Source organism: Nomia melanderi, chromosome 7, assembly GCF_051020985.1.
Source record: "Nomia melanderi isolate GNS246 chromosome 7, iyNomMela1, whole genome shotgun sequence".
In the NCBI taxonomy this organism is placed as follows: domain Eukaryota; kingdom Metazoa; phylum Arthropoda; class Insecta; order Hymenoptera; family Halictidae; genus Nomia; species Nomia melanderi.
Window position 1 is genome coordinate 275991 of NC_135005.1, and position 23055 is coordinate 299045.

A 23055-nucleotide genomic window follows, 5' to 3' on the forward strand; every position below is an offset into this window, starting at 1 on the left:
CCATTTCTATTTGATATAGATTCAATAGTCTACAGCAATTTAGTAAAAGAAGATTTTCTTGAAATACAAACCAATGCACATATTCAAATAGAACTGCAAAAACTGGACTTAGAACAATTCTGGTATACACAGTTAAAACCTTACCCACATCTGGCTAAAGCAGCATTGCGCACATGTTTACCATTTTCCATAACTCACCTGTGTGAAATGGGATTTTCATGACTTTTGCACATAGAAGCGAAAACCAAAAATCGCTTGAATGCACGCAATGACTTACACGTGGCTCTTTTAAGATAGAGTCTTACTTCAAAAGTATTATTGTGAATAAACAACAACATAGCCATTAATAATTGAGATATTGTCTTGTATGTATATGTAAATGTATGTTTATTTTTTAATAAAGAAATTATTTTGATATAAATGTAATTTCCTAAATAAAGAAATTGAAACACATTTTTCATACGATTAATAGAAATATGCCAGTTGTATCATCTGCGGTGGTCGCCCTATATCTTCACAGCGTATCTTAGTTGGAATAAACGCTCTGCTATATCCACCAGGAGCTGGCCCGGTAGCCAATTGGGTATCAACCGTCTCATGATACACCCATTGTCTGCGACAGAAGTCTTGTAAAAACCACGCTTTGATGAATTGCAATATTTACTAAATAATACAGTTACAGTGATGTTGACTTAAATTTCACAAAACTCAAGAGCCAGTAGCGAAATGCTCGTGTGTAGTGTATAGTTTTTGACTCGACCACGGCTCGACGAAGTGATAGAATAAACATAACGAATGCAAGTGAGATGGACAAAGTACGTCAGGCAGCGACGATCGAGACTCGATACTTCAAAGCTATATCGCAACTGAACAAACATGAACACAGAAGAGAGAAAATTTCGTTTTGAATCATTTTTAACCTTATTTTTATAGGTATAACCAATGGGTTGCTGAGATTTTTTGTACGAAACATCGAAAAACTGGCTAGGAGTCGAGAGGGTCCTAGGCAATAAACATCTTGAAAGTGAACATCGGTGAAAATATGGATAGTCGAGGCATGCGAGCGAAGAGACTTTTCCTGTCGACGTTCTTAGGGAGAACTAGCGATCTTGCGAGGATGAGGATGGATATGCAAAGGATTGATCCCCCCCCCCCCCCCCAAGGGGGTAACGGAGAGGACTCAGGCACATTCTTGTCAAAATTTTGAGAGAGACATTTTCTTTCCGACACCGCAACAGTAAAGTTCACTCTTCAAGTTACCAGTGCGCGTGAAAATTCCGAATCTAATACGCCAAGAAAATCATTAGCGGGTCACCACTGTCCAGCCTAATAATAGAAACTATCAAAATCGTCTCTCTCTGGACCAGCGAGACAAACCTCAGGGAACTGGCAACATCAACCGGGTTCCTACAATTCATCCACTCGCTGTGCACGAAAAATGTGCTCACATCTCCCGCTATTTATCTACGAGTCTAGAAAGACTCGGACACCAGCGGGAACCAGTAACCATGATAGTATGTCAAAATGTCATACCAAGTAACCTAAGCTGTTATCGCAATACCTCATAGAAGTAGAAATGAACTGTCCATTTCTACGTCTAACTGCTATGAGGCATTCAACGTCTTCAATTTTCAGACATTTGCCCAAAAACATAACCTTCCCAGCAATAATGGAGGAATTGCTAACGACACATAAAAATTCTCTTGCTCTTCGATAACTGCTGCAATGCATGAACTGAAAACCTACAGAACAGATAATGCAGTCTCACCAGAGGGTCTTAAGTTTGCTTGAACAATGGTAGTCACCCCCATCTACTATATATTTTGAGCCTGTTTACAAATCTTTTACTTTCTGACAGCATGAAAAACTGTTAAAATTATATTCATACCCAAACTTGGCAAAGACCATGAATCAGCCCAAAATTTTCCACTAGTCAGCCTAGTATCCACTCTATCAAAATTATTTGAAAAAATAATACGAGCAATTTTACTTACCAACACTAATGAAAATCATATTCTGATTAAGAACCAGTTAGAGTTTCTGTCTTTCTACTCAGCAGCTCATCAACTGGACCACACCTCCCAATTTCATGCCCATCATCTAAATACTAATAGATGCTTGGCCATGACACTTTTGGATCTAAACAAAACCTTCGACTCTGTATAAACAAGGAGCCTTCTGTTCAAGTTAGTAACAAATAATTTCAGTCCTACCTTAAACTGATTAATAATTACCCCAGCAATAATTTTTTTCTACATCCAAGTTTCCAAATGAAAATCCTCTAAAAATTCTATTGCTGCACAGTGTTCTTCAAGGCTTCATCTTTTGAACCCACTGCTCTTCCTACTCTTTATTAATGATGTGTCTCAACAAACAAACATCTCACTGCCACTATTTACTGATAACACTGCCATCATAGTTACCTTCTATGACCCCAAACAACTTGCCAAAAATTTACAATCGCACCTTAACTCATTGTCAGACTACTTCCACAATTGGAAACTAAAACTAAATACTTCCAAGACTTAAGCCATGTTCCTTACACGTGAGTGTAAGAAAAACAAAATTACTATACCCTCCATCATTATCAACAACACTAATATACCATGGTCTAAAAGTTGCAATAAATGCATGTGTACCCTAGCTCTAGCTGCCTTCGGAGCCTCTCTCATACTCTTAAGCCACAAATCTAAACTATCTACCCAGGTAAAACTGTTAATTTACATTGCCTGCATTAAGCCAGTGCTTTCTTATAGCTTCTATATATGGCTGGTGGCCGCCAAAGTCTATATCAAGAGAATACAGATAATCCAAAACAAGGCGTTGAAACCATCCTGAACCTCCCAATGGAGCACTTCACAAATGCCATCCACTCAAAAACAGAACTTCCATGGATTAAAACTTTCCTGAATAAACTGCTGCATAAATATAATGTAGCATCTCACACCAATCCACTGATAGTAGACATCTGCCTCTACAGATAAAACAATATACCGTATAAAATCAAGGTCCCAATGACCATGAATCTTACTTAACCCAACAAACTATAAACCCTCATACTTGTCTCTGAATATAAGGTTCTCATCCTTATTCTTGCACGTACACCCTGTGTTGGCATTCATCACTCTTTTTTTATGCATACAGGTGTTTTACAAATTTTTCTGCAAGTTCTTGCTTCATGCATGGGTTGTTAACCTAACCTCTTCCCTACAGTTGTTTAATATCTCTTATATTTTATTTCAGAATTTGCGGGGAACATACTGGAGGCAATTTTGATTCTCACATTTTTAGGTAACTCCCAATCATGTCCCCCCTGATAAAAAAAAGAATTATGCGCATTTTTTTAATCGTACCGGTACGAATAAGTCCTCGCATAGAGCATGCAAAATACGAAGCCTTGTTGGTGGCGCATTGTGCGACTCGTTACAATGAATCGAAAGTACGCTGTGTTTTGTTTCTTGAGATCCGGCTCGAAGAATCTTTTGCTGGTACACAAGGAATGTTAAATAAATAACCCGTGGTATACTGTGTAATGAATCAATATAATTCTAAGTATAACAAACTTAACAGCAGCACAAGGATAACAATGGTGTGGATGTTGATTTGATGTATCGAAAGTTTCTCGTCCAGAATACGTGTATACAGGTGACCACGTAATATACAAGAATCGTCTCGTCAATATTACATGAATCATCTGGAGAAATTTCTATTGTTCGTCGGTACGACCTTGAATATTTGGCATTTCGGCCCAAGACAGCTCTCTTTAAAGCTGTGCTTGGCGGAGTGATGATTTCTAATTGGTTGATTCTGGTTTTCACACCTCTAACGTAACGGTCATCTTCAGTCGTGGCGTGACGTATTCGGAAATTCCAAAAAATCCTGTTTTTGGCGCTGTTTTAAAAGATACTGCAATAAATTAAAACTATATTGACCTATACATGTTTACGCGTTCAGGTTTACAATTTTGAACGGTTGTATTTATTATAGCAATTTACTTGTCATAATCCGACCAGCAGTAAACCCCTAAATAAAGTCTAAACACTTGTATAAAATAGTTTTAAAATGTAAGTTATTATAACAATTATTTAGTACTGTTCTTTTAGTACTGTGTAGTATTTCCTACATCTTTCAATTAAAATGAGTCCGAACATGACTCAAATTGGACTAGTTTTATCGATTTAGAACATTCATATCGTGAACGAAATGGCAGATCACGCGTCGGTGAATCGTGAATCGAAGAATGCAGTCTCGGAACCGCAAGACCCGTCGAAATCGCATTTTCAACGATTGAAGGCTGTAGTTGGAGGTTCTGCGGCGATCACAGACATCGTCGCGTGCATTCGAGCGTTGCAAGGTGAGAACGCAAAACAAGATCACGTACACCGCGATGCCGAAAGACGCGCTCGCAAACACCGGAAAGGCGAAGAGCGAGCTCTCGACGAGGCTCCACGCGTGAAGGAGACTTTCGCGACCGATCGTATAGTCCGCGTCGCGATAACGGACGGGATCGTCTGGAGAGGATCCTAGAATCGCTGAGCTCGCACAGTACAAACTCGCGCGCGAAGTCGTCGAGTTACGCACGACCAAGGAATAAGCACTTGATCCCCATCTACGACCTGACGAAGGAGAACATCGCGGTTGGGAACTAGGTCTGACGCGTGGACGAGTTGGCGGACCGATTCGCGTGGGATGACCGCTGCGTGATGTGACTGGCATTTAGCAACAAATCTATGTGGACACGCCGTTCAGTCTACGCGAGGCGAAATGAAAGGTATGTTGGTGGTGCAGTTTCGACAGGCGATGCTGTTTTCGCGATTGCTGCGCGAGGCGGACCTGTATGAGACGAAGCCGGGACAATCGCTAGGAGATTATTGTGTCCAGAAGATCGACCTCATCCCTATATGAATATGATGACTTTTACAAAAAAACAAAACGCAGGTATGGAAATATGACGAAGACATGGACAAAACACAAAAACAAGATAAAACTTCGGATAAGGTGTACCGTAAAAAAATGCCCTTGTCATAAACCAGATAAATTCTCGCGCAGCATCGAGGATCACCCGCGGCCCTGGATGCGTCCCGTACTTAGGTTGGCACGTGCACATGGGCCCAAATAGCGGGTTTTCATTCACTGCCCCGATATCACAAATTCACCGAACATTCGCGCAGTACCTAGTACACATTCGCACGTGGGTCAAGTAGCGGGATTTTCCGCTGTTGCCAGACTTCATTTTTTCCCGAAAACTTGGTCGGTTTCTTGCTCCCACTCCGTCAGCACCTCCTTCCAAACGTCAGAAAGAGGGGTAAAATGTTGACTTGTGGGTGCAAGAATGCGGACGAAGAACACTTGCTAACAAGAACATTAATCTAACCTAACCAAGACTTACCATCGATTATTTCCTATCGAACACTCACTTGAATCAATCGTTCTGGATTCGAACACTCGCTCGAAACACTCGCTCACGAAAATCTCCCTACTGAAAAGTTTAAGGGTAAAGTCGCCCATTCGAATCATTCGTTACGAACAAAAACGTATCCCGAACACGCAACCACTGCTCCACCGACGGATTCCGGTGCCTAATATTAATTTGGTGGGCATCACATGTGCGGTCAACGTAAAATCGTGAAAACATTCGAGTCGCGAACAAGCGTTGACCCAACACAACAAAACAGTACGAGAAATCAGTGGCTTGGAGCAGAACCTTCAGACCCATTTGGGATTTCTAAAGCTCTGAGGAGAAGTCCTATGAAAGGGGCCACAAGAAGAGATAACACTGTGGAACAAATTTTAACCTATGTTAGTTTTTGCAATAACCACTATGTGATTCTTATAGAGTTCCTTACCCTAAATACGAATCCGAAAACCAAATTGCTGGGTCAGGTTGTAAAAACGGTCGAATTTTTCATAAAACCGAGTCTTACGTGAAAACTAAAAACGATAGGCAGTTAAAGTTTGTCGCAAAAAATAAAGGAGACTTGCCCGATCACGTAGCTATAAAAATTTAGAATTTTGCATATCATTAAATATTTGTAAACGATGATCAAAGTTTAAAAAAGGGTAGATGCGCGTACTTTATATGCACTTCTGTTACATTTCTACGATAAGTGGGTTGGCCAGCACGAATTTGCTGTGCACCATTGGATTCTGCAGACATTTCTGAAGAGGAACCCCCCTGTGGGAAGCGTGAGATCCGTTTTTCTTTGGGACAGGGTAAGAAAATGTCCGCGAATAGCGCGTGCAAGGAACTTTCGCGCCACACGGCCATCGCTCGCCGGCCACAGTTATGCAGGGCCGTTACTACGCGCTGTATAGACCTGGACCTCGGTCACTTCTTATATGTATATATAATGTTTAATTATTTTATAAATTTTCATCATAGTTATGAGAAAGCTTTTCCCGATCGTTCTGTTTTAAATAATTTACTGTTTAATATGTGAATACACATGTACGAGTAATATTCTTACGATGATTAACACTAAAACTATCGAATCAGACAAGATTGCCGATATAAATTATATTATCTTTCGATTATTAATATCTTGAAGGTAATAGATATCGCATCTACCTTTTTTTAAACTTTGATCATCGTTTACAAACATTTAATGATACGCAAAATTCAAAATTTTTATAGCTACGTGATCGAGCAAGTCTCCTTTATTTTTTGCGACAAACTTTAACTGCCTATCGTTTTTAGTTTTCACGTAACACTTGGTTTTCTGAAAAATTCGACCGTTTTTACAAAACCCCTGTTTTTTCGAAAACTGGATCTGAATTTGGTTTTCGGATTCGTACTTAAGGTAAGGAACTCTATAAGAATCACATAGTGGTTATTGCAAAAACTGACATAGGTCAAAATTTGTTCCACAGTGTAATCGAATTAAAATTACAAACGATGGGAGAGACTCAACAATAGAGGAGGAATACAAATCGACCGTGGGTAAAAAATCTGTCGGGGAAATACTGAAGAGGGGCTGTCCTGAGAAGGAAAACTCTGAAACAACAAACAAGACTGTATTGGACACCAAAAGTAAAGGCGCCCTGTTCCTCCCAAAGAGCGATCTTACTACCCTAGGAGAACTAAAAAGCGTATATAAAATGTTAGAGGAGGTTTACAAGATGGGCACCGAAATAAATGTTCAAATGATCGAGACAAAGAATGCAAAGACCTCGATAAAGCAAAAAGTAATAGATTATAACTTTAAGGTGCGACTAGTAAGAGCAAAGATAGGAAGGGCAATAGACCATATCGCACAGGAGGAAAAAACAGATGGTAGCAAGGTAACGGATGCAGCAAATTATTTAAAACAGAACGGTCGTGAAAAGCTTTCTTATAATTATTATGAAAATTAATAAAACAATTAAACTTTATACGTACATATAAAAAGTGACCGGGGTCCAGATCTATACAGCGCGTAGTCACGGTTCTGAATAGATGTGTGGTGTCTCCACTACGGTGAACGGTAAAACGAGTTACCGACGCGGCTGATTTGTCCACCGGGAGCTTGCAACCTTCGTCACCATTCACTAGACGGCGTGCCAATGTAATGAGTAGATCGCCATGCCACCTGAGGAAACAACTGCTTATTCCACGCGCGGATTTCTATTTCTTCTCCATCCGACCACCGAAGGAAGTACACCATGCATATACCAGTAAGGCAGGCTGCAGCACGAGTTGCCGCGCACAATTTACACATTCCAAGTTACCATTTGTATACTGTGAAGCCGATAAATATAGTTGGAAATAAATCTGTTTAATCACAAATAAAAATAAATAGAATTCAAATATTCTATAGATGTGGCGTGCTCCGAAAGTAGCCTGGGGAGCTAGAGGAGCTTTAGACGGAAATTCGGCGCTACCAACAGTCTATTTCCATGGGACTTGTCATCCTTAGGAGACAACGATGGTAAGACTTCGGCCTCAGCTGATTGGGCCTTATCCTACGTTCATAGGGGCCTTCCTTGTTGGGCCTTCACGGCGGGTACAAGGAGGTAAAAGATTTTCCTTCTGCCTTTTTTACTTTAGAACCACAGGATTTTCTTTAATTGTTTATATTTATGCATTATTTATGAGCAACGATAGTATTTATAAGTATAATACTTCATGAATGATTTTGATATGTTGTACGGCGAGATCCGGCCTTGTTTCAAACACTGCCACATTTAGCAAAGATTTTTCTTTATTATACAAAAAAATCTTGCCCCAATTTCCTCCTTTTTTCTGGAGAATATTTTCTGTACCGCGTCACGATGCGTTCGAGCACCCGGCAGCGACCGCGGTCGCGCCACGGTACAGTGGTGGCTGTTATAAGAACTATCCAAATGTGCGGGAAATCATCTGTACATCATTATTTTCTGTGCTTTCATTACGGAAGCATCTTATGAAATATCTGAAGAGAACAATTTTATAGTGTGATATAGTTGAATTCTTTTCCGAAGAATTGGACTCACGGTAGATTTATTTACTTCTTTTAATATCTATTATTTATACATATTAACTTTAGATATAATTTTTAACCTCACTAGTCTAGTTACATATCTTGCATATAATTGGAGATAAATTTAAATACTTTATTAGCAATATAACGACAATTATGAAATGATGAAATTACAGAATACTGAAAAACAGAAAAGACCCTGCTTTGTTCTAAGACGTGTGATAATTTTCCCCTGGGGGGACGGGGAACAGTGCCGGATTCTTACCGGCTAAACCCCCACGGTGTTCCTACTCGGACAATTCAGGGGGCCTTCCGTGCATTTTCTTGCTACAAGGACTCGACCCCCTTGTTCATTCGCAACAATGTGCATGGAAAAGACTTCATGCATTAATTCCTTACGGTACAAGACGCGTGGCGGGAACACCACGCTACGCGTCCTCCCTTGACCTTGAAGTTGAGCTGCCTTGGCCTAGAAACTGTGGTGTGGAGGGTTTCCGTTGGGAAACCCCCGACAGAAAGCCGTAGCTTGTTGGTCAACACCCCCCCCCCCATGTAGACATGTCAATAACTCCATCAACGGTGGTATCACCGCCGGATGAAGACTCCATCACTTCTGGGACCATTTTCATCCATATAATGCGACCAGATTCTTTTAGCTTTGCCGTTTTATCAGGGAGATGAGGTTTTTTAAAGACTCCTGCCTCGCCCGTTGTGCTAGTAATCCTGTGAGAACTAGGAACTATTGTTCTCTCGCTTCTTCTTTTCCTGCTTTCCTCCAAAGCCTTGCAAATGGCGCCGTACATTCGGTATTCCACAGGGAACCCTTTTTCAGTGCACAGAATACATTTGTATTTTTTGAGTACAGATTTCATCTTCTGGGCCAACTCGGCGGCCTTACGTTTCGTGTTTTCTCCAAGAATCTCGAGGACCAAACCACCCGTAATGGCTTTTTTAACCCTCATCTCCCCTGGTGCAATGTTGACCTTCGCCAAGTCAATATTTTGCCTCGCATTAATTATTGCTTCGGTGAAGCTGATTTTCCCCTCTGGTAGGATGTTTAGGGTGACCGCAGCAGTCGAGGGAACCCTCCCCAACTTCGGGTTCTTTATCTTTTCTTCAAAAGGGCGAAGCAAGGGTTTGTTCTTCGTTTTCTTTCTCTTCGTTTTTCCAGGGGTTTTAATCTTCTATTTTCCTGTCTTCTCTACCTTGACTCCAGTGAAGTGGAGGTAACCATGACATTACTTGACCCAGACCTTTTGACGATCTCCGCAAATGAAAGACTTCTCGCTGCGGATTCCCTGCTCTTACCGCGAAATTGCCGTTGTTGGGCTACCGCTAATCTCTTCCTAGGGGATGGCATGTCCATCACTTTAGGTAATGTGGTTATCGCCGTTATTTGTGGTGTAACCTTGTCCTTCTGGCTCTTGTCCTGAGCATATTCTTTGAAGAGAACCTCCATGGTTCCCTTCACTTGTTCCAATATCCGGTCCTCCATGGCCTTCAGTTCGTTGCGGAGGCCACGGTTTCCGGACCTCTTGCCGCAGGGCATCCACTGTTGTCTTGAATTGCTCGATCGTCTCCTTCAGTTGTTAAATCGTGTGATCCTGGGTCGCCACCTGCGCTAATAAATTGGCATTTTCGGATCGGAGTTTCGTGATGTCCAACGGCCCAACGGAACGATCGTGCATTTCGGAGCACGCGATCTTCGTTATACGACTGCAGAGTCTCAAATCGCGTACGAACGTGTCCTTGAGATTGTGCGAGTGGTCCGACACGTATTTCACCCTATCTTGTAATTCGTGTACTCTCGCAAGAAGGTATCCCCGATTCATGTCACGAATATCCTCTCGCAGATCTTGCTCTGAAGATAGGGTATCCCATTTTTTCTTCTTTTTTATTTTCAAGACGTGCATGGCTTCGTCCATCATCACGTCGTCCTCGCTCCACTTAATTCTCGTTCCTTCTGGGGGCCAATCTGGATCGGCTCTCCTTTTCTGGCCAGCAGAGGTATCAGCCGATGATGTCATAACTGCTCATCAATACGGCGATTCTCTTCACCAGGCGGGGGCCAGCCGAACAATTCGTGAGTGGCTTCTGCGGTGGCTGACAGTCGTTTTGAGCACACTATTTGCATTTTCCGCCGCTGGGGCATAGTGGCTAATCCCGGACGGCCCGCAGTCGATTGATGACGATGCGGTGGGGCCTGCGCGAGATCTCTAGTCCGCACCGGTACGGGGGGTACCGACACCCCTTGCACCGTAACATTTTTTCTTTTTTGGTGTGTCTGTTATATTTTGTTATGCAAAAGGTCGTCAAAGTCAGTACCAGTGTCCCATCCTCACTAGGAGTGGTTTCACTCCAAAAAAAATTTTTTTGGAAGCCCTGAAGCAACGACCTTTCACAGGCTCTTTTTTGGGGGAGCTACGGGATTTCTTTGCGAACACAACGGCGGCTCCCCCAAAACTCAGTCGGCTTGCCGGCACCGTTCCCGAGTAGGATGAATCCTCCTCCCTTACATGAATACTTCCCTTTCTTTACAGTGCGTGGGTTCAGAAACCGCGGGGAAAAGCCCACCCTGGACTCACGGCCGCTTATAGGGAGGGGTTGATGTTCATGCCTCTTTCTTTTTCACTAGGCGGGTGCCCGACCACCGCTCGGTGGGCCGCCACACCCCACCAACGCCTTGACACTGACGTAGCGTTATGATGTCGGGGCACACATCAAGTATTTGCTGCGCCAGGTCCTCCGCCACACAAGCGGCAGACACATACATACATATGTGTTAGTCCGACCATCCCCTTTTACCCTAGTCCCGCTTGTAGGGTAGGGTGGCGAGTACCAGTACGGTAGGGATGGTCGACTTGAGAGAATAATTTTTTAAAATTCCGAGGAACCTCGAAACTCGCCGAAATTATCCTCCCTGTGATTAGGTGATCAAGCTCCATCATTGCAATGAGAGAAAAAACCAACTCGGAAAAATCGGCCTCACCGGGAATCAAAAACCCGGCCTTTCGTATTAGGAGTCAGGAACCAAACCACCAAGACCACTGATTCGCTTGGTGGTTTCACTCCTCCGTGTCAGCCAACCCGGCATAGTTGAACCTATTGATATAGCCTGACACATCATTGGAACTATTTCCCCTAGTGACTCCTCACTCTGTTAGCATCCCCCAGAAAAGGGAAAAATCCCGGGGACCACCACTTGGAGGCGGGGTGAGAGAAAATTAGGAAGCAGAGTTTGGACGATGGATCAGGGCCACTGTGGCAGCATAACGGGACGCAGAAAAGGTTTTCTTGCCGAGCGGATGCTCTAGGCCAGGTAGCACAGGTATGCACAGGTAGCACCAGAATGTCGCCCCAGAGGGCCCCCACGAATCCCCTTCCCCACCCCAGGAAGGAGCAAGGGGGGAAACCGGGCAGACTGCCACATCAAGCAAGTCCTACGCTCTCCCCCCTGGGCAGGGGCCCACCAGAGCATTCCACACCAGCCGACTCCGTCCTGCCAGCATCAAGCGATGGAGTCTCTTTTTCTAAACTGCTGGTGTGGTCAGATGGACCGCCACCAGCCTCCCTCCTTGACGTAGCAGCACCGCCGCTGCCAGTACCGCGCGGTAGCCACCTCCACGGCGGGAGCCGCAGCTGCTATTTCGCGCGCTTTCGCTTTCCTTTGACGCCGACGCTTTGCGCTCCGGCTCTCACTCATTCTCTGGGCCGCTACACAGGCCGGACTCCCCATACGGTGACCGGCCGCAAGTTCTTTGTCCTTGCAGAGGACGCACACGGGCGTAACCCTGCAAGTCGTCACATGGTGATCCGCGGCGCCGTATCTGTAGCAGATGCCACCACGTACCACAGCGGCAGTGCACCGCTGGCTGACATGGCCAAATGCCAGGCAGCGGGAACACTGTAGTGGCCTTTGCTCGAACGGTTTCACCGTCGCCGCAGACCATCCTACCTGGAGGCGTCCCCCCGTACCGTACCCAGGCAGAGTCGAGGCGGCGTAGAGAACAGCGGATCTCTCCCACGCGGACTTCGCCTGCACGGCAGCCCTCTTCCAGGCAACGGCCGCCATTATGTCCGCTGGCAGAACAGAGGCGTCCAAATTGGTGACCCGTATCTCAGCGGATTTCACCGGCAGCCCAACTTTGACGGGGCCAGCCGGATCATTGATATCGGCCAGCTCATCCGCCAACGCTTTGGCCTTATCTCTCCCGTTATCCCCGGTTACCTCAAAAATGAGGCCCCCGGTAACGGCGCGTTGGAGATGGAAATGCCCGTCAGCAATCTCGAGCTCTTCGAGCCTGATTGCTTCCCGGGCTTTCGCAACAACCACGGAATAGGTAAGCTCCGTCCCCGGCGCGATCGAGATTATGACCGCGGTAATACGGGGGGTTTTGCGAGCCGGGCGGCCGGCGTCGGCCGAGATCGGGTCGCCAATTCTCCACGTTTCCCCAATGCATGCATGGTACGCTTTGAGGGGACTTGCCCAGAAGGGGACACTGTCTCCCTCTCAGCACGGTACCTATGCATCTTTCTCTTATAGACCTCCGTCCATTTCTGGGTCCGGTCCGAGATTGTTGGATGAGGAGGCGCCGGCTACTCCCACGTCTCCTTTTCCCCGCTCCCGCAGAATTCCCCCTGATGATCGGGGGGATTCCGCCTTCCTTCCGCCAGGTCGGCTGTCGCTATGGTCCTAAATTGCGCTCGCAGCTCCTCCTCAGCAGCGATTTTGGCGGCCGTTCTCCTCTTCCTGACGGCTGCTTTCTGCCGAGACCCAGTAGCCCTGGCAGCTGAGGGTGCGACGCTCTTGCGTCTTGCTGCCTCCCGCTCAGGGACATCCACCCGATGGTACGCGAAGCATAACCGTTCGGAGGGCTTGCCTTAACCGGCCGGTCCACCAGGAGATAAACCTCTCTAATAAATCCGAAACCTTAAGTTATGGTGCGCGGCGATGGGGTGCGGGCCGTCCTTGCAATGGTCTGTGGCTGATGAGTGCACCAACCCTTAGCGACCAACCTCGAGGCACTTGGCGCACCTCGTTGTATTTAGCCTTCCCTCCTGGAAAGGGCGTCACCCGGGAGAGCGACCTCTTTATCGTCCCTACCCGTGTGAAAAATATGGCAAAAAGTAAAATCAAAAACAAAAGCCCAAGATGTGAGGAGGAGAACACTAGCGAGAGTGACACTAGTGTAAGTGTTAAGGATGCATTCGTGCTCATAGAAGAGTTACACGACAGAGAAATGTTGGATCAAAGTGAGAAAGGCAGGAAACGCTGCCTACAGAGGAGCGAAAATGGAAAAGGGAGCGACTCGGAGGAGTGCCCGTCCAAGAAACTGGCAACAGGAGGATCTCTCCGATGAAGAAGTCGAGTACCGAGAGTACACAAACAGAGTGAAAAGGCAAGGACGGGGCAATGTAATTGCCCTGTTAGAGTACTGCGAGGAAATCGCATAGCATATGAAGTTCGCGTTTGGAAAGGCAGGTCTAGACCATGCCTATTTCAAACACCTTATCAAAAAGGCAGAGAAAACATACGAGAGCGAAACGGCCATAAGAGCCAAGCGAAAAGTACAGCTTGTTGAACAAGACGACGAAATAAGTAGTCTTGAAGAATGTAATAAAGAACTAACGAAGGCAAACACAGAACTAAAGAGGGAAAACGAGAACCTCAAGGAGGAACTCGCCAAACTCGAAGCAGGTAGCTTCCGAAGTAACGAATAAAAACAAAAGGAAAGAGGTAAAGAAAACGATGGCCCAGTCGTACGCGACTGCGGCCAAAAATAACACAACAGTAAAACCAAAGGGAACGGTAAGACATGTTGTCACCTCTGTTGTCTACTCATAATAGTATAATAAAATTTCAGGTACTGGGGAAACCTAAGGTTATTGCAACTGGCCGGCCGGGCCTGGAGGAACCGCTTCCCCGGATGGTCGGTTGTTTCTGATTGCAGATTTTTTCGATGTTAAACAAAAAAAAAAGAAGAAAAATCTGGAGGTCATCCGCTAACAGAGGGCCAACACGCCCTAGTAGGCCTTTCCCGTTACTAGCTCCATTCCATAAATTTGTACATAAGTCCGTTAAACCTCCTTCCACTCATCCTAGCGTCTAAGGCATGGATGTACCAGAATGCCTTACGACTCATCTAATTATCACATCCGCCTAACATTGTGCTTCACATGCGTGTTCGGCTGTGATAGAGAATTCAAGAGACAGGAAAGGAAAAAGCAGCTTCCATGGCGCAATTGGCTAAGTGTGTCCGGTAGTAAATAAATACACAAGTATTACTAAGTGAAAGCAACAAGAACAGATCTAAATGTACACAAAACAAATAAAATAGAAGAGAATAACCTGAAAAATAACGCAACAACCTTAAACGATGAGGGAATTAATAACTACTAACAACCCTACATTTAACACAATAATCATAAATCAGGGAAGAAAAAGGAGGATAATGGAAGAGCACACAAAAATCAATTACACAATGAAAAAACTAAAAAATCGGGGCATTCAACTAAAAACAGACTCACTGATAATGAATGCACGGTAATGTACAAGATTATAGATAATTCCATTCATTTAATAAAAGATATAACCAACGATAAATTTGACATTAAGTATAAGAAAAACAATGTGGTAGTATAATTTGCAAACAATAAAGGCTGTAAAAGTTTGAAAAAAACGTTGACGAGAAAGAGGAATCAGTTTCCATACATACACAAGGAAAGATGAAAAGAAAAGGGTATATGTGTTAAATGGGACTGCACAATAAAATAACAAAACAAAATATAAAAACTGTGCCAGAAAGACAGGGAATAAAAATAATTCTAGTAAACACAATAAAAGGAATTATGGTAACAGTTCCAACGACAAGAAACTTAAAAACGCTACAGATAAAAATAAAACACATATGTTATACAAAAATCACATGGAACAATTATATCACTAAATAAAAAATCACACAGTGCCACATGTCAGGAGTGGGGATACTTCACAAACAACTGCTATGCGGAACTAGCATGCCTAAAATGCGCAGCAAGGCACCACACAAAAGGACTGTACCAAACCAGAAAGTGAACCAGCCAGATGTGTTGTGAACTGCGGTGAAGCACACCCAACTAAAATTCCACCACATCTGTGGCATATCTGAACAGGCTCTCCTGGCTGGAAAACCTAAAAATAAACCAACCAAACAATTCAAACAATAGTAACAAGATTAGAATCCTAAAAATAGACATTAATAATACCAAACAATTTTCAGAACTAAAAAACAGGTTACAATAAAAATAATAGAACACAACACAGCAAATCCCAGCAGAAATAAGCAGTGCATGGCAACAAAAACCAATAAAAAGCATACAAGGCCATACCACACAAGAAATTAAAACAGAAATGACACAGCTACTAGAGCTCACCACAGAAATAAATAAGCTATAGGAATTCATAAATATAACAAAAATATTAGAAGCAGTTAAACAGTTAAAAGTGCACTTGACGAATTGTACCAACAACATGTTTAAATCCAATGTTTTGTAGAATTATGTAATAGTATTGATTGATGAACCCAATAAAAATATACAGTTGGAACGTGAATGGAATCAGAAACAGAATGGAGGAATTAATAAATTTCATACGGAAACAAGAAATAGATATCATGCTCATAAATGAGACAAAAATCAAAGATATAGACAAATTAAAAATAAAAGACCACAATAAATACCACAATAAAAAAATGCAGGCATTATTCAGCAGGACGAGTGGCATTTCTGATCAAACAAGACATAGCATACAAAATTAATAATAACGTTAGAAAATAATATTACAATAATCACAGCATACAATAACCCAAGGAACATAATAAAAGGAACAGATTTAGAAAAATGAGCACAGGTAATAAAGCTGGAGACTTAAACGAACGGCACAGGGCATGGAAATGTCATATCAACAATAAAAATAGGAGAGTAGTACACAAATATACACAGGATAATAATTGTACTTTGTTATACACAAATGAACCAACACATTACCCACCAAACATAATGACACCCATAACAATAGATATAGCACTAAACAAAAATGTACAATTAGTGTCCCAACTTAAAGTATTAAATGAATTGAACTCCGATCACAGACCAATAGTATTTACAATAGGCAGACCACAAAGACAGTATATGCATATAAGAATACCAACTGAGAAAAATACAAAAAGACACTGGATAAAAACTTAACAATTAAAAATAAAATTAACACAACCGAGAAGCTAAAAAAAATTGTACAAGAATTCACAAAAGCCATACAAAACACCATGAATAAGAGCATCAAAAAGAAGAAAATAAACACAATCAAAGAGGAACTACCAATAGAGATAAGTGAGTTCATCAAAAGAAGAAATCAGAAAAATATGGCAAAGTTCAAGACAACCACAACTTAGAACACAAATCAATAAAATGACACAGCCAATTAGAGGAGAGATAAACAAGCACAGAAACAGGACATGTGAATACATACGCAGCGCTCTAAATCCGAAAGACAATTCACTGCGGAAAATGACAAAAGCCTTAAACAAGCTATTTAACCCTATTTCCACACTAGAATAAAACAACACCACAGCATTGACAAGCAAAGAAAAAGCAAATGTGCTGGCAGTTCAATTTAAAAAAACACACACCATAGAATAAACACAACACACACGAACAAGAAAAAATAATTGAAGAAGTAACAGAATTCTTATGGGAAAACTAAGAAACAACAGAAGATTGGAAAAAATTAGTTACATCCCCAAGGGAAATAATGAAAATAATCAAAAAAGTACTATCTATAAAAGCAGTAGGACCTGATCAAATTTAAAATATAGTTCTAAAAAATCTCACTAAAAAAGCAATAGTTCAATTCACATATATAGTTAATGCAATGTTTAAAACAGCCCATTTTCCACAACAAAGGAAGACAGCACACATTATACCAATAGCAAAACCAAGTAAACCAAAATCTAAACCCAAAAGCTATAGACCCATAAGTTTAATTTTCACACTAGCCAAAGTTACAGAAAAAATAATTCTGAATAGAATACATAAATACAGTAAATGATATTATCACAGGATTTAATAACAACAAAGTTACAATTATGATACTCTTGGACATCGAAAAAGTGTTTGACAAAGTTTGGATAGATGGATTAATATACATATTTATTAAATACCAATATCCAAATACATTGATAACATTAATATATAAATACATCACAAACAGAAAATTCAAAGTAACTATTAATGGAATCAAAACAAAAGAGAATACAATCAATGCCAAAGTATCACAAGATTCAATACCAGGGCCAATACTTTTCACTATATATATAAACGATATGCCAACATTTGCAAAAACCCAGTTAACACTTTATACACTGATGATACAGCAATATATGTGCAGTTGTTGCATGCAACAGTTGCAGCTAGACAAGTACAATTACACATTTCACAGTCAGAAAAATATTATAAAAAAGGATAATGCAGTAGTAAAAAATTTGTACCCATTAATGGTTAAAACCTCAAAACTAAACAGTAAAAACAAGAAAATTAATCTATAAAAGTATAACACTTTGCCGGCTGCACATTTATCACATCGCCGTTAGATTGGCGCGGGCGAGGATTAAGCAGGAAGGCAGCAAAAGACAGTTTCAAACTAATAGAAGAGGTATCCGCTTAAAAGATTTTAACAAAAGACGATTTGGTAAATTGGGAAGGGAGAACAATGAAAGCAATTGTTTCTCTAAAAATAGCATCAATATGTATTCCTATACAAGCATCGGAATGATAATCACGCGTACGTGACAGCGGCCGGTACCGTAATAACACCAATTATACTGTACGCTGCACTCATATGTAGGACTACAGCTAAGACAAATATACTAAGCCTACAAAGATTTCAAAATAAATATCTAAGATTAATATTAAATAAAGATATATACACAAAAATAAAAGATTTGCATGAAGACATGAATTGAATATCTAGAAGAGTATATAAGAAAAACAGCTAAAACATTTTATAACACACAATTCCAAAACAATCCATTACTGGATAATATAATGATTATTTAAGTGCAATACAAAATCAAAAAGTAAGACATAGATTCCCATTCAGGGATTTAGAAGTAAGTAACATTATGACTTAATAAACTATAAAAAAATAGCATAAGTAAACCAGAAGGAAGCAGACAGATTCAGTAGAGAGAAATAAAAAGTAACCGTAGAACGAATAAGTCTAAATAAAACATATAATAGTTAAAATATATATGACAAGCATATATTTAATTAGTAGGTCAATCTGGAGATAAGGATTACAGAAGACTGAAAACATGAGATACAAAATATAGCATAAGAATACATTGTTATCTATATTTTCTGTAAAAATTGATTGTTATTGTGAATAAAAGTTATTTGAATGTGAAAAAAAGAATGCCTTACTGTCGAGTCCACTGCTAGACTCCGGACGAAATGCTTCGCTCCCTCCTTCCTAACCTTTTCTAGTTATACTCTTCCTCGTCCCATCCTAGGCCGCTTCAAGTGGTAGGGAATTGATTTGAACAATTGTTTAATACGTTTTTGTTTTAAAAGACTCCAATTTGTAACAATACCTTTTACTTTACTAATTTTCATATACACTTCTTGAAAGCCTTGCCCATACATTTTTAACGATATTAAGGTCAGGTGAACGGTTGGCCACACGAGATATGTCACATTTTTATAACTAAAATAAGGTATAACACATTTTGCGGTATGCGTTGAGCCGTTCATAGAACACGCGGCAATAAGTATGCGCTGGACATCGAGCGTCATCTTCGACGCGTCCACTGATGACCACAACGTGCTGCATTGACGCTCGAGAGCGGTAAGTTCGAAGAGGAAACTGTCAGGAAAGGAAACGCGGTTATATCGGCATTCGGCATTTCATAATTGACTGATGCCACGGATGTGTCGCTCATTCTTTTATCACTTCCGAACTGGAAGCTAATCTCAACCGAACCTTCTTGAACATTGTCCTACATTCCAGACCTTTCTCGCGATTTCCCTTTCTGACAGTTTCCTCTTCGAACTTGCCGCTCTCGAGCGTCAATGCAGCACGTCGTGGTCATCAGTCATCTTCACTCTATTCATACTTGCCATCTTCTCACTACGTTCACACTACGTTCATACTTATCCATCTTCACATCACGTTCACACTTGCGCCACATTCACACCTGCCTTCTTACAGTTGGTATGTATGCGTTTCTTCTTGTAGTCGTATGGTCGCATGGTTGGCCGTATAATGTATAATCTCGTTTTGTTAAATTTATTTTGTCCACTTATCAAATGATTCGTTTACTTACGAACTATCGAAGTGCATTCACCCCCAATCAGGCATCAAGGTACATCTATCTCCTCATCAATATACATTGTTGTATTCCCAGTCGTGGAAATGAGTGCAACACTTAGTTATTTCAAGGGAGGTTTTATCATAAAGATTTTCGACGTGTGGTGAGGTCGCCTTTTACACTGTGTATACGACTAAGATCTAATTTTGATGTTTACGGTTTGACAGTGCTGAACCAAGTCTGCTCGCAGGGTCGATTTAGTCCTTTTTAAAAGAAAAAATAGGAGTAGTGGAGATGAGATAGGGCGAGGATGATTCGGAGATCAAGGGGTACGGATGACTCGAGGATAAAGGTACATGGATGAGTCAGTAGAAGGTGAGAGTTTTAGGCAGCTGAAGATAAGATAGAAACATAGGAAAAATAGGAAATATTTAGGGAAAGGATAACTGTTGCGAAAATGACTGTCACAGAAGCGAACATGTTTGTACGACTATGTGTCACAGCAGGCTGGCATCCAACACCTCCCCTCAATAAGATTAAAGACTTTGACAATAGGAAAGTCTTTAATAGTATAACATAATAATTACAATTAGTAAATACAATTTTAGTAAGAATACAATTCAATTTTAAAATAAATATAAAATGAAAATAAGAATAAAAAGAAAACATGAGTGAATATAATGAAAATACAAAATTAGACATATTGATTAGAGTAATTGTGCTCTATGAGTTTTGTATGAACAATGGTACATGTAGATATATATGTTAAATGAGTTATGATTGCAGGTGTTTAGTGTATTGAAGTGTAATTATGAGGTTGATTTGTTTTACATTGGCGTGGTACTTCTGCGTATAAAAGGTCTTCCACGTGGTTTCTGTGATTGAACAACTATTTCTTCTTTTTCAACGTTGTATCTTACACGAGCAATTCCTCGGTTTTGGTCGTAGGATATAATCTCGCTAGTATGTTCCGAATGAACATCAGAGCTGAAGTTACAATTCACAAAGTTCTTACTCATTGGAGGGATAGTATTTCCATTGTATGGATTTTTGGTGCAACAAAAGATTCGTTTCAGTATGTTAAAGCAACCGAACCGTCGGCAACAGTTGAGACAAGTTACAACAAATAGTATTGATCCGACAATAGATAATGCAATGGTATACCATTTAATATGTTGTATTATAAATGGTTTGTTCAATTGATCTGTAACGATTTTATCAAATTCATCTAATTTATTACTTGCGGATTTTAATTCAGAAAGATTCAAACTCGTCAGTTTGATTGGAGTTAGTTGAATAGGAATGAATTTATTAAATCGTCGTTTGAGGAGGCAACAGTCATCGCTGGTGATGTCTAGCACTGGGACATAATGGGAAATATTGCGATTTGTGTCACTAGTTGCTTCCAGGGTGAAGAGGTCCGTGTATCCTTTACAGGATGGATCCAGTTGAAGAATTCCAGTCTGATGCAATACCATTGCTTCTATATGGTTTTGATGACTTTCGCAAATAATTGTTACTGTGATAGGTTTTTGAAGTACATATATCCATTGATTGTTCTTAATGTATTTCCATGTTTCCATTTCTGCTTGAAAAGTCTTCGTTCGGCAATCCTCTGGAATTTGCTTCAGTTGTGGGAACAGGAGTTGTGTCTTGCACATCAACTGGTCGGTCCTTTTATTTATCTGTACTTCATGGCAGATGAAGTGTTGATCCAGGTACTCGATACAATTTATTAGATCCTTGAGGAGAGAGGATAAGGTTTTTGACTGGGATAATAGTAGGAATGGTTGCTTAGGTTCAGTATAGGAGAAAATGCTACTGGTATTATGTTGTATCGGAAAGGGAATTAACTCATATAGATTGAGTAAAGTTTTGCCAACTAGTGAAATTTTTATGGCAAAGATAATTACTCCATCTTTCGATATGACATTTACTTCTAATATTTTGAGGTACAAATGAATATTTGAATCGTCTAATGGAATGGGAAAATCGTATTGCCCTTTATACTTTGCCAATTCGTAAAATGGGATACTTGGCGTAATAATTTGAGGTGACAATATACCATGTCTACCTAGATTTATTGAATTGATGTGCGTTTCGTATTCATTTAATAATCGTGTGGTCATGAATGATAGAGGCATTATATGTTGTGTTAAAACAGCTTGCATTTTTAAATCGTCTAGATATTGATTTGTGTCTACTGACAATTTATTGATTAAGTCAATGTTTTTATTTAATCGATTTTCATTGAGTTTTAAAGAAATCACTGAATTATTAAAGTTCTTTATTGTGCTAGAAATCACTTGTATTTGCGATTTTAAAAGAGTCTGAGTTTGTCTATTGTTATTTAACAAGGCATTAATACTGTTAGTATAAAATTGTGCATCATCAGCATCGGGAGTACCAAATAACCAATTAAGGGCGTATGATACGCCGTTAATTAATCCACGACGTTTTCGTACATGAAGTTTTTTTTGACCGGACAAATGATGTATTATTTCATTTTTTGCAATTATATCAGTTAGCTGATCTTCAATTATTTTTAATGTTTGCTCACAATGAAATATCATGTGATTATGTTTTGACAATTGACTTGATGCTACTGCTCAGAGTTCCTTTGACTGTAAAAAATGATTCGCCTTCTTGAATGCCTGATTAAGCTGAGTAGAATTGATATAACTGAGTAACGTTAATTTAGAATTAGTGATTTTTACTTCGCCTAAGTTGCTGTAGAATATACCACTGACTGGTTATAAGTTTTTACATAAGTGGACGTGATATAGAATATTGGTAGGAGATGAATTATGATATTAATCAGACGCATCTGAAACAAAGGATTTTATCAAATTAGTGAGATACCGTTTCTTTTGTTTTCCTACTTGAATTTCGACTATTTTGTTAGGAAATATTCTTGTTATTTTATACGGCCCCTTGAAATTTGGGGATAGCTTTTTGGATAAATTTGTTCTTGTTTGTTTATTATAAATGCACACTAGATCATTAATTTTGAATTCCTTTGAATTAATCCTTTTATCATAGTATTTTTTACTTCTAGTTTTTGAATTGATTATATTTTCTCTAGCTATCTTAAGTGATGTATTTAATTTGTTCTGCAAAGATCTAATATAATCATCGTAGGAATAACGAAAGCTTGGTTCTTGAGTAACTGATGACGGCAGATATGCTCGATGATCGAATAAGAGTTCATAGAGTGTAAAATTGGTAGACTTATGATTTGAAGTGTTATAACTAAACATCGCGAAGGGTAT

The 23055-nt window shown here is 40.6% G+C and overlaps 2 long non-coding RNA genes across 3 annotated transcripts; one reads left to right on the plus strand and one right to left on the minus strand.

Moving 5' to 3' along the window:
- The first annotated feature begins 593 nt into the window (after window positions 1-593).
- On the plus strand, window positions 594-3990 carry LOC116428891 (uncharacterized). Of its 2 annotated transcripts, none has more exons than XR_004235380.2 (5): window positions 594-815; window positions 934-1514; window positions 1636-1797; window positions 2057-2186; window positions 3244-3990. It is a non-coding gene; the product is annotated as an uncharacterized LOC116428891 (long non-coding RNA). The 2 variants fall into 2 exon arrangements; XR_004235379.2 differs by having other exon boundaries at window positions 2060-2186.
- Window positions 3991-14120: 10130 nt separating this feature from the next.
- On the minus strand, window positions 14121-19367 carry LOC143174675 (uncharacterized). The gene is made up of 3 exons (XR_012998890.1): window positions 19067-19367; window positions 18897-18989; window positions 14121-15609 (listed from the first exon to the last, which is right to left on the minus strand). It is a non-coding gene; the product is annotated as an uncharacterized LOC143174675 (long non-coding RNA).
- Between the last annotated feature and the right edge of the window lie 3688 nt (window positions 19368-23055).